The sequence below is a fragment of the Mandrillus leucophaeus genome, unplaced genomic scaffold, assembly GCF_000951045.1.
Source record: "Mandrillus leucophaeus isolate KB7577 unplaced genomic scaffold, Mleu.le_1.0 Scaffold902, whole genome shotgun sequence".
Classification (NCBI taxonomy): Eukaryota; Metazoa; Chordata; class Mammalia; order Primates; family Cercopithecidae; genus Mandrillus; species Mandrillus leucophaeus.
In genome coordinates, this window is record NW_012109831.1 from 238,617 (window position 1) to 256,128 (window position 17,512).

The window sequence follows — 17,512 nt, forward strand, 5'->3', positions numbered from 1 at the left end:
CTGTTGTGGGGTGGGGGGATGGGGGAGGGATAGCATTAGGAGATATACCTAATGTAAATGACAAGTTGATGGGTGCACCACACCAACATGGCACATGTATACATATGTAACAAACCTGCACATGCACATGTACCCTAGAACTTAAAGCATAATAATAATAAAAAAGAAAGATACAGCATGCTCAGTGCTGTGTTTTAGAATGTTTTAAAAAAAAAAAAAAAAAGAAAGAAAAGAAAAGAAAGGCTCTGGACTCAGGGAACACCAAGCTCAGCTGAGAATAGGTAGAGACGGGGTCTCACTGTATTGCCAAGGGTAGTCTCGAATTCCTGGGCTCAAATGATCTTCCTGCCTTGGCTTCCCAAACTGCTGGGAGTACAGGTGTGAGCCACCACACCTAGCAGGTATTCATCATCTTATCACTTCTCAGTGAAGGCCTCCAGTTAACAAGTTCCTGCCCACTCACATGGAGCTTCAACATGGATGAACATTGAAAATATTACGCTAAGTGAAATAAGCAAGTCACAAAAAGACAAGTATTATGATTCTTCTTACATGAGGCTACTAAAGTGTCAAATCCGTAGAGACAGAAAGTAGAATGCTATTGACCAAGGGCTGAGGGGAGGATGGAATGGAAGTTAGTATTTAATGGGTACAGAGTTTCAGCTGAGGAAGATGAAAAAGTTCTGGAGGTGGATGGTGGTGATGGTTGCACAACAGTATGAATGTACTTAAAGCCACAGAATTTAAACATTTTAAAATGGTTAAAAACAGCTGAGTGTGATGGCGCACGCCTACAGTCTCAGCATTCTGGGAAGCCAAGGCAGGTGTATTGCTTGAGCCCAAGAGTTCGAGACCAGCCTGGGCAACAGAGCAAGATCCCATCTCTAAAGTAAATAAATAAATACTTTAAAAGAAATAGATCAAATGGTTAAAATGATAAATTACATGTTAGATATATTTACCACAACTTAAAATTTAAAAAAACACCAGACATTTGAGGAAAGCCATTACATTAAAGAAGACCAAAACAAGAAGAAACTTGGGAGTAACCAGAGAATTCAAGGGAAAAAAAAACTTCACAGACACACAAAAACAGCATATCTCAGATATATAAAAGGAAAGACTGCATCTATGAAAGACAAACAAGATCTATACTAAAGTAACATTCAAAGAACAAAAGCCTTTATATATTAAAATTATTATATAAAATTTTTTAAGTCAGTTCACAATCTGGCAGGTAAAGCTGAAATCTCCCAGGAAGTGGAACAAAAAGAGAAAGTAATGAAAAAATAGGGGAAAGATAAGAGAATCAGAGGATCAACTCAGAAGATCCAGCATCAAACTAACAGAAGTTCCAGAAAGCAGGAAGAGAAATCTTTAAAATAAGAAAAAAAATTTAAGAACTGAAGGACACACATTTCCTGAATAAAAATGCCCACAGAGTATGCCACATAATGAATGAAAAAGATCCACATCAAGATACACCCCTGTGGAATTTCACAACACTGCGGGGAAAAGAGGTCCTAAAATCTATCACAAGGACCCAAAAAAAAAAAAAAAAAAGTCACAAAGGACTAAAGAATGTCTTTGGGTTGCTCAACAACACTGGAGACTAGCAACACTGAAGATAAACCTTCCAAATCTGAGGGAAAATGATTTTTTCAAGCTAGAATGATATATCCTGCCAAATTATCAATTACACATGATGGTAGAATAGATATTTTCAGATATACAAGATCTCAACCAATTCATCTCTCAGCAACCCTTCTTAGGAAGCTACTGAAGGATGTGCTCCACCAAAATGAAGAAATAAACTAGGAAAGCAGGCGGTATAAAATGCAGGAAAATGGATGCCAACACCGGAGAGAAGCAATGGCAATGCCCAGCATAATGCTGAATGCAGTACCAGGATGACAGCTGAAAACAGTTAGAATTCAAACAGGAAGATGAAGGGCAGTTTAGAGGGTATGTTTAAGAAAAGAATGAAAATGGTAAATTATCTGATGTTTAACCATACTGTGACGAATTTTATGGTTCGGTCATACGGTTCTGTCAGAATCATACAATTCTGTCTTTAAATTTATATATATAAAAAAAAGGAAATGTGGCCAGGTGTGGTGGCTCACACCTGTAATCCCAGCACTTTGAGAGGCCGAGGCAGGTAGATCACAAGGTCAGGAGTTCGAGACCAGTCTGGCCAATATGGTGAAACCCCATCTCTACTAAAAATGTATAAAAAATTAGCCAAATACGGTGCCATGCACCTGTAGTCCCAGCTACTTGGGAGGCTGAGGCAGGAGAATAGCTCGAACCCAGGAGGTGGAGGTTGCACTGAACCAACATCGCGCCACTGCACTCCAGCCTAGGCGACAGAGTGAGACTCCGTCTCAGAAAAAAAAAAAAAAAAAGAAAGGATGCAATCATAATATACTAATGGCTTAGCTGTGAACACTGCACGTAATAATAGTGTAAATATTGGAAGATAATTTAGGAAAGTTATAATTGTGATATAAATACACTGGAAAATGCATAGAAGGAGAACAGTGTATGGCATAAGAGAATAAGAGAAGTAAATCGCTATCTTTCTTAGAAGGAATAAATGACATCAAAAGGTGAAAAATTATAAATAGCAGTATTACCATATTACGAAAAATAGGGAGGTAAACACCAGAAGAAAAGGCCAGAAGAGTTAAGTGTTGCCCCTGGGGGCTAGAAAGTGGCAGAAGAGAGGGTAGGACAGGCAACTGATGATTTTGTACTATAAACCTTGTGGTACTTTTTGACTTTTTAAACTATAAACCCATATTGCTTTAAGATAAAAATCAAAAGAAACCTAGCATTTCTTCTGATTCTACCACTTAAACTAGACTTGGTAAATTATCTCACCTGTCTGAGCCTTAAGTTCCATGCTATGTTGAATCCAACTTGTACAGGCTAGTGAGAGCTGATTGTTGTATTTTCAGGAATTTTGCAAGCTGCTATTCTATACACTTTTTTTTTTTTTGAGATGGAGTCTCCCTCTATTGCCCAGGATGGAGTGCAGTGGTGCAATCTCAGCTCTCTGCAACCTCCACCTCCTAGGTTCAGGCGATTCTCCTCCCTCAGCCTCCCGGGTAGCTGGAACTACAGGCACATGCCACCATGCCTGGCTAGTTTTTTTTTGTATTTTTAGTAAAGACAGGGTTTCACCATATTGGCCAGGCTGGTGTCGAACTCCTGACCTCATGATCCGCCTGCCTTGGCCTCCCAAAGTGTTGGGATTACAGGTGTGAGCCACCGTGCCCAGCCTCTACACAGTCATTATTAAATATTAAATCATATAAGTTCACAATTAAATATTAAAAATAAAGTTTAAAAATGCTTAAACCTCAGTACTTCATTAATACTGTATTTATGCTTTTAAGAAACATCTATTGTATTTATGTAATGGAAATACTGTGTGCTACTGAGGATTTCTTTCAAATTCTGCATTCAGTATGTCAGTCACACTAGTAGATTGAAATCAGCCACAGTGGGAGTATTTATATTTTGGAAATCAGCAAATACTACAAATCAGAGAGCTTGATTTATTGTGGTATTGATGATTTGCCTGGGGTTAGCAAACTATGGCCCTCTGCCTGTTTTCCAAGGCGCAAAAAATAGTTTTTACTTTTTTTATTATTTTGAGATGAGGGTCTCACTATGTTGCCCAGGCTGGTCTCAAACTCCTGGGTTCAAGTCATCTTCTTGCCTCACCCTCCTGAGTAGCTGTGGAACTAAAGGCGTGCACCACTGTGACCAGCGTTTTTACTTTTTTTTTTTTTTTTTGAGACAGAGTCTCACTCTGTTACCCAGACTGGAGTGCAGTGGTACAATCTCGGCTTACTGCAACCTCCACCTCCCAGATTCAAGCGATTCTCCTGCCTCAGCCTCTCGAGCAGCTGGGACTACAGGCACGGGCTATCACACCCAGCTAATTTCTGTATTTGTAGTAAAGACGGGGTTTCCCCATGTTGGCCAGGCTGGTCTTGAACTCCTGACTTAAGTGATCCACCTGCCTTGGCCTCCCAAAGCACTGGGATTACACGTATAAGCCACCACGCCTGGCCCGGTTTTACATTTTTAAATGGTTATAAACACACACACACACACACACACACACACACACACACACACACGAAAGATCATTTGTGGCCTGCAAAGTCTAAAGTATTTACTATATGGCTCTTTACAGAAAAAATATGTCAATTCCAGATCTAGACTTAAGGAAATGATAGAGAAAATATTAATTCATTGTAATAATCTCCACTCTTCTCAATTCTATGGCTGCAGCTTTAGTGCAACAAGCAAATTTGAGGGTATTCAAAACCAAATACATACAATCATACCTCAGTATCCTCATAGGATTGGTTCCAGGATCCCTGCAGTTACCAAAATTCAAGGACACTCAAGTCCATTTTATAAAATGACACAGTATTTGCATACAGCTTATGCACATCCTCCTATATACTTTAAGTCATCTCTAGATTACTTGTATCTAATACAATGTAAATGCTATGTAAAGAATTGTTATACGGTATTTTTATTTGTATTATTTTTGTTGTTATATTGTTAATTTTATTGGTTTTTTCACACACACCCTGAATCCACAGTTGTTTGTTATTTCAATTTGAGAATGCAGAATCTGTGAATAGGGGGGGCCCACCGCATTTCCTCACCTGTTCCTATCCACCCTATCCTGATAAAAGGCACCACTATGCATTTGTCAAAACTCAAAGAACTGTACACCAAAGAGTATAAACTTTACTGTATGTAAATTTTAGAGTATTTTTTTAATCAGCTGTATGTATAACATCTTAAATGAAGATGCCTTAGCCCAACGGCCTACAGATTCTGATTCCATTGATCCAGAATGAGACCTGGGTAACTATGTTTTTTTAAAAAGGCAATTGGTAATTCTGATATAAAACTAGAATGAGAACCACATTCCTAACCCCACAAAGGTACTCCTTGACCTCTCTACTTTTTTTTTTTTTTTTTTTTTTGAGACGGAGTCTTGCTCTGTCGCCCAGGCTGGAGTGCAGTAGTGCTATCTCGACTCACTGCAACCTCCGCCTCCCAGGTTCAAGCGATTTTGCCTCAGCCTCCCGAGTTAGCTGGTACTACAGGCACGGGCCACCACACCCAGCTAATTTTTTGTATTTTTAGTAGAGACGGGATTTCACCGTGTTAGACAGGCTGGTCTCGATCTCCTGAACTCGTGATCCGCCCACCTTGCCCTCTCAAAGTGCTGGGATTACAGGAGTCAGCCACCACACTTGGCCCTCTCTCTACATCTTTACCACTTACTCCAGTAATCCCAGTTCTTTCACCTCAATGAGACCTCCAATTTACAGCAGTGCTACCACTGTTCTTTCACCTCAGTAAGACCTCTAATTCCTCAAACTTAGTACTTTCTTTCTATCCCATACTGGTCTTCATTCTCCCTCTCTCTCAACTAATACTATCGTCTCTTTTGCTCTCTTATCCTCCCACTGTACCTGTCTGGCAAGACCCCGACCATAGCTCAATCCGTTTTCATGCTTTTTCTGCTCTCTCTCTCTAGGCTAATAAAGAGGAAAAAAGTTACATCATCTTCAATTGGTTTCACTAATAATGGTCTCCAACCATAAGTGGATCCTCAAAACAATCCAAAAATCTTACCCTAAATTTACCTCCCTCCCATTCTTCACTACAAGCTGTTTCAAACATCATATTCTACCTCCCTGAACCAGCCCTAAGTAACATATGTAGAACCAAAAACGGCAAACATAAAAGTATTATTCTTGTGTTAGGAAAAAGTCCCCAGTACTCCCAGCTTAATTAGCTGGTACTGGTAGTTTAGTATAACTAGAGATCATAAGCTAGCAGATCAGAATCTGCCTTTAAGTTTCATTAGGAAGAACTAGACACTATTACTAATTCATGTTTCTGTTTTGCAGTTAACTCATTTAAGCTATATTTTGGTCAATCAGCTGAAAAGAAATACTGTAAGGGATTTGCAATGCCCCCTAATATCTCCTTCTCTTTGTCAACTTCTCACATTTGCTTTCCAAAAAATTCTTAATATTTACCTTCCAAATAGTAAATGCGATCTCCTACACATATCTTTGACATGAAAATGCTCAGTTTAAGAAAAACGGTTCAGTCACATAAATCTTTGCTATATAGTATTGAGGGCATTTAAATACTAAGAACATAAATTATTCTGTTAAATGTTGTCAGCCAGGTGTGGTGGCTCATGCATGTAATCCTAGCACTTTGGGAGGCTGAGGTGGGCAGATCACTTGACTCCAGGAGTTTAAGACCAGCCTAGACAAATTAGCCGAGCGTGGTGGCAGGTGCCTGTAATCCCAGCTATCTGGGAGGCTGAGGCAGGAGAATCGCTTGAACCCAGGAGGCAGAGTTTGCAGTGAGCCAAGATCATGCCACTGCACTCCAGTCTGGGTGACAGAGTGAGACTCCATCTCAAAAAAAAAAAAAAAAAAAAAAAGACCAGCCTGGGCAACACATGGAGAAACTGTCTCTACAAAAAAATACAGCAATCAGCCGGGTATGGTGGTGTGTGCCTGTAGTCCCAGCTGTTTGGGAGGCTGAGGTGAGAGGATCACCTGAGCCCAGGAAGTCAAGGCTGCAGTGAGCCAAGATTGTACCACTGCACTCCAACCTGGGCAATAGAGTGAGACCTTGTCTCAAAAAAAACAAAAAAAAAGTGTCGTAAATGAACGATGTTATCAAAGACACAAAACAAACCTAAAATATTCCATCAGATAATAAATTCTGACTATCTGTTAAAGAACCAAGAAACAAGAAAAAAATCCCAAAGATATCTATTTGTGATAACTAGATATTATAAAAGGTTCAAACTACAAAATAAAACAAAATAATTTCATAATACATACTTCCTAAAATTCACAAATCTATTTCATTTTAGAGGAACAAAAGATGAAGAGAATTAGAACTATCTTGGATGTTAGGATATAATCTTAGGTGCAGAATAATGCTTAGGAAAAAAAGACTAGTTAATCAAGCTAACCAAGGGGAAAACATTTATTTTAATTAAATCTTCAACTTTTTGAAAGCCTAAAAATAAAATTATGGAAACAGGAGGAAAGAGAAAAGACAAAAAACATTTCATCTTTCTAAAAGGGAAAAAACTGACAGCTTTTATCAAGTTCATTTTAAAAGACAATGATTATACAAAATTTCCCCCCAGCATCCGTAAGCTGCCACATCCAAATCCAAACTTCACTGACTATTTGGCATCCAGCATTGAATTACAGAACAACTTTGCTCATGCATGGACAAATGCTATTTTTCCCCAGTGGAATGATTTCTCTGTAGTGTGCTCATTAGTAACACTAACCCCTTCCTATGCCCCAACAACCAACTGCTTTGTGAGCTAAATCCCAATCCCAAATCAGACATTGTTGGCAAAACTAATCTCTGAATGAAAACGGTACAACAGTCAATCACAACATAGAATTTAGATTGTATGTTACTGACGCTGACACAGAAAACTGTGCCATTTCCAGTAGGTAGTTTTAGTTGAGTTTCTTGGCTCAGCAAAATTGAAGGATGATTTTATCTTTCGAGACACATATGATATTTTCATAAAATTATAGTACTCATTTCTCTCTGAAAACACATTTTAAAAAACTGTTTCACAATCAAAATAAACAATTACTTCAACAACTAGAGGGTGGCGATTCCTCAAACACCTAAAGGCAGAAATACTATTTGACCCAGTAATCTCATTACTGGGTATACACCAAAAAGAATACAAATCATACTATTATTAAGATACATGCTGTGTATGTTCATTGCAGCACTATTCACAATAGCAAAGGCACAAAATCAACCTAAATGCCCAATCCATGATAGACTGGATAAAGAAAATATGGTATATATACAGCATGGAATACTATGCAGCCATAAAAAGGAATAAGATAATGTCCTTTGCAGGGACATGGATGGAGTTAGAAGCCATTATCCTCAGCAAACTAACTTTGAGAGGCCGAGGCAGGAGGATCGCAGGAACAGAAAACCAAACACTGCACATCCTCACTTATAAGTGGGAACTACATGATGAGAACACATGGACACATGGCAGGGAACAACACAAACTGGGGCCTGTCGGGGGGTGGTCGGGGGAGAGAGAGCATCAGGCGGAATAGCTAATGGATGCTGGGCTTAATACCTAGGTGATGCGATGATCTGTGTAGCAAATCACCCTGGCACATGTTTACCTATGTAACAAAAATGCACATCCTGCACACGTACCCCTGAACTTAAAAGTAGAAGTAAAAAAACAATTAGAAGGGAAAACAATTAATGAAAAGTTAAAGGTTGACACATTTAGGTTGATATATTAGGTTGATACATTAATGTGATTCTCCCTCTATACCTCTTTCCAAGTTGGAGACAGTTTCTTCAAGATTTCATTTTGATACCACCCACTCATATGATATAATTTGGGTAAGTAGTTTCTTCAGTTAAAGTTAATTGCTTTGAAGACTTCCCCAAATGCTGTTGATAATAATAATAAATTTCCTCCTGATAGCAATGAATTATACGTATATTTTTATTTTTATGGAGACAAGGTCTCACTATGTTACCCAGGATGGTCTCAAACTCCTGGACTCAAATCATCCTCCTGCCTCGGCCTCCTAAAGCACTGGGATTGCAGGCGTGAGCCACTGCGCCCGACACAATGGATTAAATATATGTTCTACGGCTTCTCCAGCTGGAGTACAGAATGAGTGGGCATGCATAAGTTTTATATTTATTTCATTCAAATAAATACTATATTTGTTTCTTAGCATTGCTCACAAACACACAGATGAAATTAAATCTTTTTTTTAAAAAAACCTATCCTTTTCACACACTACTAATCATTGGTGAGTAAAAACCACCAAAGTAAAATCTCCTGGCTGTCAGGTAACCTAGCAGAGTAACTTTGAACAATCTGTTCTATTTATCTGTAAAATGGTTGATTATATCACCATAGTCTCTCTCATCTCTAATTTTTATGGACTTTTATATTCAGTCATCTGAAAGACAGTATACTAGGCAGATTTCACTGAAATATCAGAAATTTCATTAATATTCTGCTGGGTGCCATAAGTCATTCCTCACTGGTAAGCTACATTAAATTAGAATCTAACAAAGTATTTCTGTGTGTTCTTAAAAAGAATAACCAGAACAAAAAAATAGCATTAATATATTTTTAGAAGGCAGTAATAAAACTGGCCAGGTGCAGTGGCTCACGTCTGTAATCACTTAGGGAGACAGGTAGGCAGATCACTTGAGGTCAACAGTGAGAGCAGCCTGGCCAACACGGTGTAATCCCAGCTACTTGGAAGGCTGAGGTGGGAAGATCACTTGAACCTGGGAGGCAGAGGTTGCAGTGAGCGCAGATCACGTCACTGCACTCCATCCTGGGCAACAGAGTGAGACTCTGTCTTTAAAAAAAAAAAAAGAAGAAGAAGAAGAAGTCAATAACAAAACTGAAGAAAACTAGGATCAGATAAGTATTCAGGGAACTTCTCAACTCATTCTGTGAGGCCAGTATTCCCCTGATACCAAAACCAGAAAAAGAAAAAAACAAAAAACAAAACAAAACAAAAGGAAAAACCTACAGGCCAATATCCCTTATGAACACAGACACAAAAATCCTCAACAAAATACTAGCAAACCAACTCCAGCAACATATAAACAGGATTATATATCATGACCAAGTGAGATTTGTTTCCAGGAATGCAAGATTGGCTCAACAAACAAAAATCAATCAAGGTAACACACCATATTAACAGAATAAAGGACAAAGACCAGCATAATCATCTCAACAGATGTAGAAAAATCATATGACAAAATTAAACACCCTACCAGGTGCAGTAGCTCACATCTATAATCCTAGTACTTTGGGAGGTCACGGTGAGAGGATACCTTGAGGCCAAGAGTTCAAGACCAGCCTGGTCAACATTGTGAGACCCTGCCTCCAAAAAAATATATAATTCAAAAATTAAACACCTACTTATGATAAAAATACTCAAAAACTAGGATTAAAGGGAATTCCTCACCTGATAAAGAGTATCTACAGAAAACCCACAGCTAGCATCATAATTCATGGTGACAAACTGAATGTTTTCCCCTACAATCAAAAACAGCACAAGGATGTCTGCTCTTACCACGTCTATTCAACACTGTAATTAAGACTCTAGCTAGGGGCTGGGCATGGTGGCTCATACCTGTAATCCTAGCACTTTGGGAGGCCAAGGCAGGTGGATCACCTGAGGTCAGGAGTTCAAGACCATCCCGGCCAACACGGTGAAACCCTGTCTCTACTAAAAATACAAAAATGAGCTGGGCATGGTGGCACGCACCTGTAGTCCCAGCTACTCGAGAGGCTGAGGCAGAAGACTCACTTGAACCCAGGAGGTGAAGGCTGCAGTGAGCCGAGATCACACCATTGCACTCCAGCCAGGGCAACAAGAGCGAAACTCCATCTCAAAAAAAATTTAAAAAAAAAAAAAAAAAAAAAGATTCTAGCCAGGGCTATTAGGGAAGTAAAATAAATAAAAGGCATCCAGAGAGAGAAAAGGAAAATGACGATCTCTATTTGCATACTCAATCATAAGAAATACTCAAAAAACTACTAAAGCTAAAAAAAGAGTTCAACAAGGTTGCAGAATACAAGATGAATATACAAAAATCAAGAGTATTTCTACACACTAGCAATGAACAATCCAAAAATGAAATTAAAAAAACAATTCCATTCCAACAAGCACATAAAAAAGATACTCAGCATCATCAGTCATTAGGAAAATGCAAATCAAAACCACAGTGACATACTACCTCACATCCACTAGGATAGCTGTAATCAAAAGGATATATAACAAGTCTTGGTGACGATGTGGAAAAAGTGAAACCATAATACACTGCTGTCAGGAAAGTAAATATGACCCAGTAATTCTACTCCTAGGTGTATACGCAACAGAACTAAAAACTAAGTTCACATAAAAACTTGCAATGAATGTTCATGGCAGCATTATTCAAAATAGCTAAAGGTGGAAACAACCCAACTATCCATTAACTGGTGAATGGATAAACAAATATTCAGAGTGGAATATTGTTTAGCCATAAAAAGGAATGAAGTACTGATACATACCACAATTGAATAAACCTTGAAAACATTATGCTAAGTGAAAGAAGTCAAACACAAAAGGCCATATACCATGTCATTCCATTTCCATGAAATGTGCAGAATAGGCAAACTTACAGAGACAGAAAGTAGATTAACAGTTGCCACAGACTGGGGCTAAGAAGAATGGGGAGTGACTTTTTTTTGAGACAGGATCTTGCTCACCCACCCAGGCTGGAGTGCAGTGGCACTATCATAGCTGACAACCTCAAACTACTGACTTCAAGCGATCCTCTCACATTGACCTACCAAGTAGCTGGGACTACAGGCGCACGACACCATGCTTAGCTAATTTTTTTTTTTAATTTTTGTAGAGACAGGGTCTCGCTATACTGCCCAAGCTGGTCTTGAACTCCTGGCCCCAACTGATCCTCCCACCTCAGTCTCCCAGAGCTGGGATTATGGGCATGAGCCACCCCACCCAGTCGACAGTGACTCTTAATAGTTACAGGACTTCTTTTGGGGTGATAAGAATGTTCTGGAATAAGACAGTTGTAATAGTTGCACAACTATGCGACTATACTAAAAACCACTGATATGGTTAAAAACACTTTTAAAAGGTGGATATACGGCATGTGAATTATATCATAACAGAAAAAGTAGTCAAACAAAGGTACTTTCAAAATTCTACCTAATTTAAAACAGAACTTTATCAGACCTTTTTAAGTTGTAATAAAACACAAAAGTACATACACAAAGACCAATCACAGAGGGAATTAGATGTTTCAATTCAGGACTTACTTTCAACCTAGTACAATTTTTTATATGACAGAAAAACTACCTGGTTCTAAATCTCTGGCTGCTCCTTTTTAGACTCCTTGGAATGCAAGGTTGATTTTCCCTCAGGCTTTTCTTCCTCCACCACTGCTTTTTACCCCTCCCAAATTCCCTTATTTTCCCCCAGGGGTTCCATCTCCTAACATATTTCGTATCTGTATGAACTTTATACAGGAGGAATCTTTCCACAGCATTTCATTCTGCATTACATTTTTAGATTAATTTATGTTGATACAAGTAGGTATTTTTATTTTCTCACCTCTACCATTACATGAATACTCTATAATTTCTTCATTCTCTTAATGATGGACATTTGAGCTGTTTCTAGTTTTCTGTTTTTACGAACAATGTTGCTATGAACTTAATGGTACTTGTCCCAGGTACAAACTCTTGTTCATCTTCTACAGTTTCCCTAGGGTATATACTTTACTAGATATTGCTAAGTTCCTCTCTACAATGAGGTTCTAGTTGATATTCCACTGTCCACATAAGTATATGAGAGTTTTCCTTTACATCCTCACCAAAATGGTGAGTGTAAAATATTATTCCACTGAAGTTTTAATTTGCATTTCCATGGCTACTAAAGAGGTTGAACACCTTTTCATGTCTGTAGGACATTTGTATTTCGTCTTCTATGAATTTCCAATCTATTGTCTTATTATTACTACTGGTTGGTAAAATATTCTTCATATATCCTGATTATTAATCCTTTTTAGTTATTTTTTCTGCAAATATTTTCTCCCAGATGATGGGGTATCTTTCTATCTCATGCTGAATTTCAGTAACTGTATATTTTTTATTTTAATCTAGACATATTTATCAATCTTTTTCTTTTACAGTTCAAATTTCAAGTCTTATTGAAGAAATCCTTTCTACCCTCCCTGCCCTAATATCATAAAAGCATTCTCCCACTTTTTTCTAAAAGTTTTACTTTTCACATTAACATCTCTAATTATCAGGTACATTTTTTAATATGGTAAGTAGAAATCTCATTTTATTTTCCATATAAATAACCAATTGTTCCATTATCATTCACTGTTTAGTCAGTCCATCATCTCCTTACTCATCTTCAACACTCACTGTCATGTATTAAGTTTCTTTATATTCAGGGGTTCTGTTTCTGGGCTCTTTATTCTTCACAGAGGTTGGTCTATCCTGTGTCAATACCACATTGCCTTAAATATTAACAATATTGGCTTTAAAAATAATACTGTGTAAAAGACTAAGTGTGCCTTCCTAATTTTTCTTGGCAGTTTCCTCTTCTTTATAAATTTTAGAGCTTGTCAAGTTATATGAAATACCCTGTCATTATATTAAACAGAAGTGCACTGAACTTACGAATTAATTTGGAAAGAATTGACATGTTTATGTCACTGGGTCTTCCTATCAGTTAATATGGTATCCCAATTAGATCTTCTCATGTCTTTTAATGGAAATTGTATAATTCTCACCATAAAAGGTCATGTGCATCTTTTGTTGATTTTGTTCACTGGTACTTTTCAATTGTTGTCCTTGTAGCTGTTACTGCTATAATGAATATCTTTTTTAAAATATATTTTGTAGGCCAGGAACTGTGGCTCATGCACGTAATCCTAGCACTTTGGGAGGCTGAGGTAGGCAGAACACTTGGGGCTAGGAGTTTAAGACTAGCCTAGTCAACATGTCGAAACACTGTCTCTAGTAAAAATACAAAAATTAGCTGGGTGTGGTGGCACATCTGTAATCCCAGCTACTTGGGTGACTGAGGCACGAAGAATAGCTTGAACCCAGAAGGCAGAGGTTGCAGCAAGCTGAGATCACACCACTGCCCTCCAGCCTGGGCAACAGAGCGAAACTCCGTCTCAAAAAAAAAAAAAATTTGTGAAAACATCCCAAGTGGGCTGGGCATGGTGGCTCACGCCTGTAATCCCAGCACTTTGGGAGGCTGAGGTGGGCGGATCACGAGGTCAAGAGATGGAGACCATCCTGGCCAAACATGGTGAAACCCCGTCTCTACTACAAATACAAAAAAAGTAACTGGGTGTGGTGGCATACACCTGTAGTCCCAGCTACTCAGGAGGCTGAGGGAGGCTGAGGCAGGAGAATCACTTGAACCTGGAGACGGAGGTTGCAGTGAGCCGAGATCACGCCACTGCACTCCAGCCTGGCAACAGAGTGAGACTCTGTCTCAAAAAAGCAAACAAACAACAACAACAAAAAACCCAAGTGTCCATCAACAGATGACTGAATAAACAAAATGTGGTCTGTATGTACAATGCAGTATTATTCAGTCATAAAAATGAGTAAAGTTCTGATACATGCTGCAATATGGATGAACACCAACATTATACTAAATGAAATACGAAGACACAAAAGGACAAATATTGTATGACTCCATTTATATGAAATAGCTAGAATAGGCAAATTCATAGAGAAAGAAAGTTGAATAGAATTTACCAGGAGCTGAGAGTGAGGGGAGAATGAGTGAGTCATTGCTTAATGGTTATAGAGTTTCTATATGGAAGATGAATATAGCTGCACAACATTGTAAATGTAATTATTGTCACTGAATTGTACACTTAAAACAGTTAAAATGAAAAATTCTGTCATATATATTTTATAATTTTAAAAAATTAACAATGTAATGCACCAAAACATTGAATTGTATACTTAAAACTGGTGATTTGTATGGTATGTGAATTATATCTCAATAAAGCTTTTTTAAAATTACATTTGTTATCTGCTACTTGTATAATGGAATCCAACTGTATAGTGGTCTTGGATCCAACAACCGTATTTCATATATATCAGCAAATTATCTTTTGCTTTTTAAGCAGTATTCATCTTAGAATAACCCATTAAATACTTAAATGAGAATGACAATGTTTCTTCTTTTTCTTGATTCAGGAAGAATTTATCTAAAGTTATGAGTGTCTATAAATGTTTGGTAGAACTCATTTATAAATCTATATGGGCCTGATTAAGATGGCTACTAAAAGAAAAAAGAAAAGAAGAGAACAAGTGTTGGCAAGGAAGTGGAGTAACTGGAACCCTTGAGCACTGCTGGTGAGATTGTAAAATGGGGCAACTGCTATGGAAAACGGTATGGAGGTTCCCCAAAAAATGTTTTTAAAAATACCATACGATACAGCAATCCTTCTTATTCTGGGTATACATCTAAAAAAAAAAAAAAACTGAAAGCAGAGTCTCAAAGAGACATTATACTAGCAGACCCATGTTCACAGTAGCACTATTCACAATAGCTAAGAGTTGGAAGCAACCCAAAGTCTATCAACAGATTAATGGATAAACAAAATGTAGTATATACATAAATGGAATATTATTCAGCCTTAAAAAGGAAGAAAATCCCTTCATATGCTACAACTGAACCCTGAAGACATTATACTGAGTGAAGTAAGCCAAAGACAAATATTACATGATCCCACTTACTTATACGAGGTATCTAAAGTAGACAAATTCATAGAAACAAAGTAAAGGTTGGTTACCAGGGGTTGGGCAATAGGGGAAAAGACTGGTAGCTGTTTAATGGGTACAGAGTTTCAGATTTGCAAGATGAGATCTGGAGATCTGCTTCAAAACAATGTTAATATGCTTAATACCACTCAACAGTACACTTGAAAGTGCTTATGATGGGCCAGGTGCGGTGGCTCAGGCTTGTAATCCTAGCACTTGGGGAAGGCAGATTGCCTGAGCTCCGGAGTTCGAGACCAGCCTGAGAAACATGGTGAAACCCCGTCTTTACTAAAATACAAAAAATTAGCCGGGTGTGGTGGCAGGCGCCTATAATCCCAGCTACTCAGGAGGCTGAGGCACGAGAATTGCTTGAACCCAGGAGGTGGAGGTTGCATGAGCTGAGACTGTGCCACTGCACTCCAGCCTGTGCAACAAAGTAAAAGTCTCTGTCCAAAAAAAAAAAAAAAAACAGCAAAGCCAGGAGTGGTGGCTCACGCCTGTAATCCCAGCACTTTGGGAAGCTGAGGCAAGTGGCTCACCTGAGGTCAGAAGCTCGAGACCAGCCTGGCCAACATGGTGAAGTCTCATCTCTACCAAAAATACAAAAAATTACCCAGGCGTGGTGGCTGATGCCTGTTATCCCAGCTACTTGGGAGGCTGAGGCAGGAGAATTGCTTGAACTCGGGAGGTGGAGATTGCAGTGAGCTGAGATGGCTCCATTGCACTCCAGCCTGGGCAACAAGAGCGAGACTCTGCCTCAAAAAAAAAAAAAAGTTTATCATGGTATTATTTATTTATTTATTATTTATTTAGAGACAGAGTCTCGCACTGTTGTCCAGGCTGGAGTGCAATGGCACGATCTTGGCTCACTGCAACCTCCACCTCCTGGGTTGAAGTGATTCTCCTGCCTCAGCCTCCCAAGTAGCTGAGATTACAGGTGCCTGCCACCATGCCTGGCTAATTTTTTGTGTTTTTAGTAGAGACGAGGTTTCACCATGTTGGCCAGGCTGGTTTCAAACTCCTGAAACTCGTGATCCACCTGCCTCGGCCTCCCAAAGTGCTGGGACTACAGACATGAACCACCGTGCCCAGCCATGATGGTATATTTTATATTATGTGAAGGTCTTTTTTTTGTTGTTTTTTTGAGACGGAGTCTCTCTTTTGCCCAAGCTGGAGTGAAGTGGTGCGATCCGGCTCACCGCAACCTCCGCCTCCTGGGTTCAAGTGATTCTCCTGCCTCAGCCTCCTGCGTAGCTGGGATTACAGTATGCATCATCACGCCCAGCTAGTTTTTTTGCATTTTTAGTAGAGGCAGAGTTTCACTATGTTGGCCAGGTTGGTCTCGAACTCCTGACCTCAGGTGATCTACCCGCCTTGGACTTCCAAAGTGCTGGGATTACAGGCATGAGCCACCACACCTGGACATGAAGTTTTTAAAAATTACAATGATAAAAAAAAAAAAGGAAATCATATGGGCCTAGAATTGTTTTGGTAGATCTTTTAAATTACTAATTAAATTTCTTTTATGGTTACAAAATTATAAAGATTTTCAATTTCTTTTCAAGTCAGTTTTGGTAAGATTTTCTTAAGTTATTTTTTAAAATTTTCTTAAGTTATTTTCCCTATTAAAGCTATATTTTCATAGCTCACTAAATTGTCTATTTAATTCTGTGTAGTTACCAGGTAAATCCTATCAGAAAGTATCAAGTACCCATTTGAAGCCATAATCCATTAAATGAAACATCTACAAACAAGAGAGATTACAATGATGGGAATTTGCACCAAAGCAGCAGCTGCATTGCCGCAGTTCTTTTTTGTTTTGTTTTGTTTTGTTTTTGAGACTGAATCTCGCTCTGTGGCCCAGGAGTACAGTGGCCGGATCTCAGCTCACTGCAAGCTGTGCCTCCCGGGTTTAGGCCATTCTCCTGCCTCAGCCTCCTGAGTAGCTGGGACTACAGGCGCCCGCCACCACACCCGGCTAGTTTTTTGTATATTTTTTTTGTAGAGACGGGGTTTCACTGTGATAGCCAGGATGGTCTCGATCTCCTGACCTCGTGATCC

General features: G+C 38.8%; 1 protein-coding gene across 3 annotated transcripts in view; it reads right to left on the reverse strand.

Annotated features, from left to right (window-relative positions):
- PIK3R3 (phosphoinositide-3-kinase, regulatory subunit 3 (gamma)) overlaps positions 1 to 17,512 on the reverse strand; it is a 153,760-nt gene that overhangs the window by 50,171 nt on the left and 86,077 nt on the right. The window lies entirely within an intron of this gene.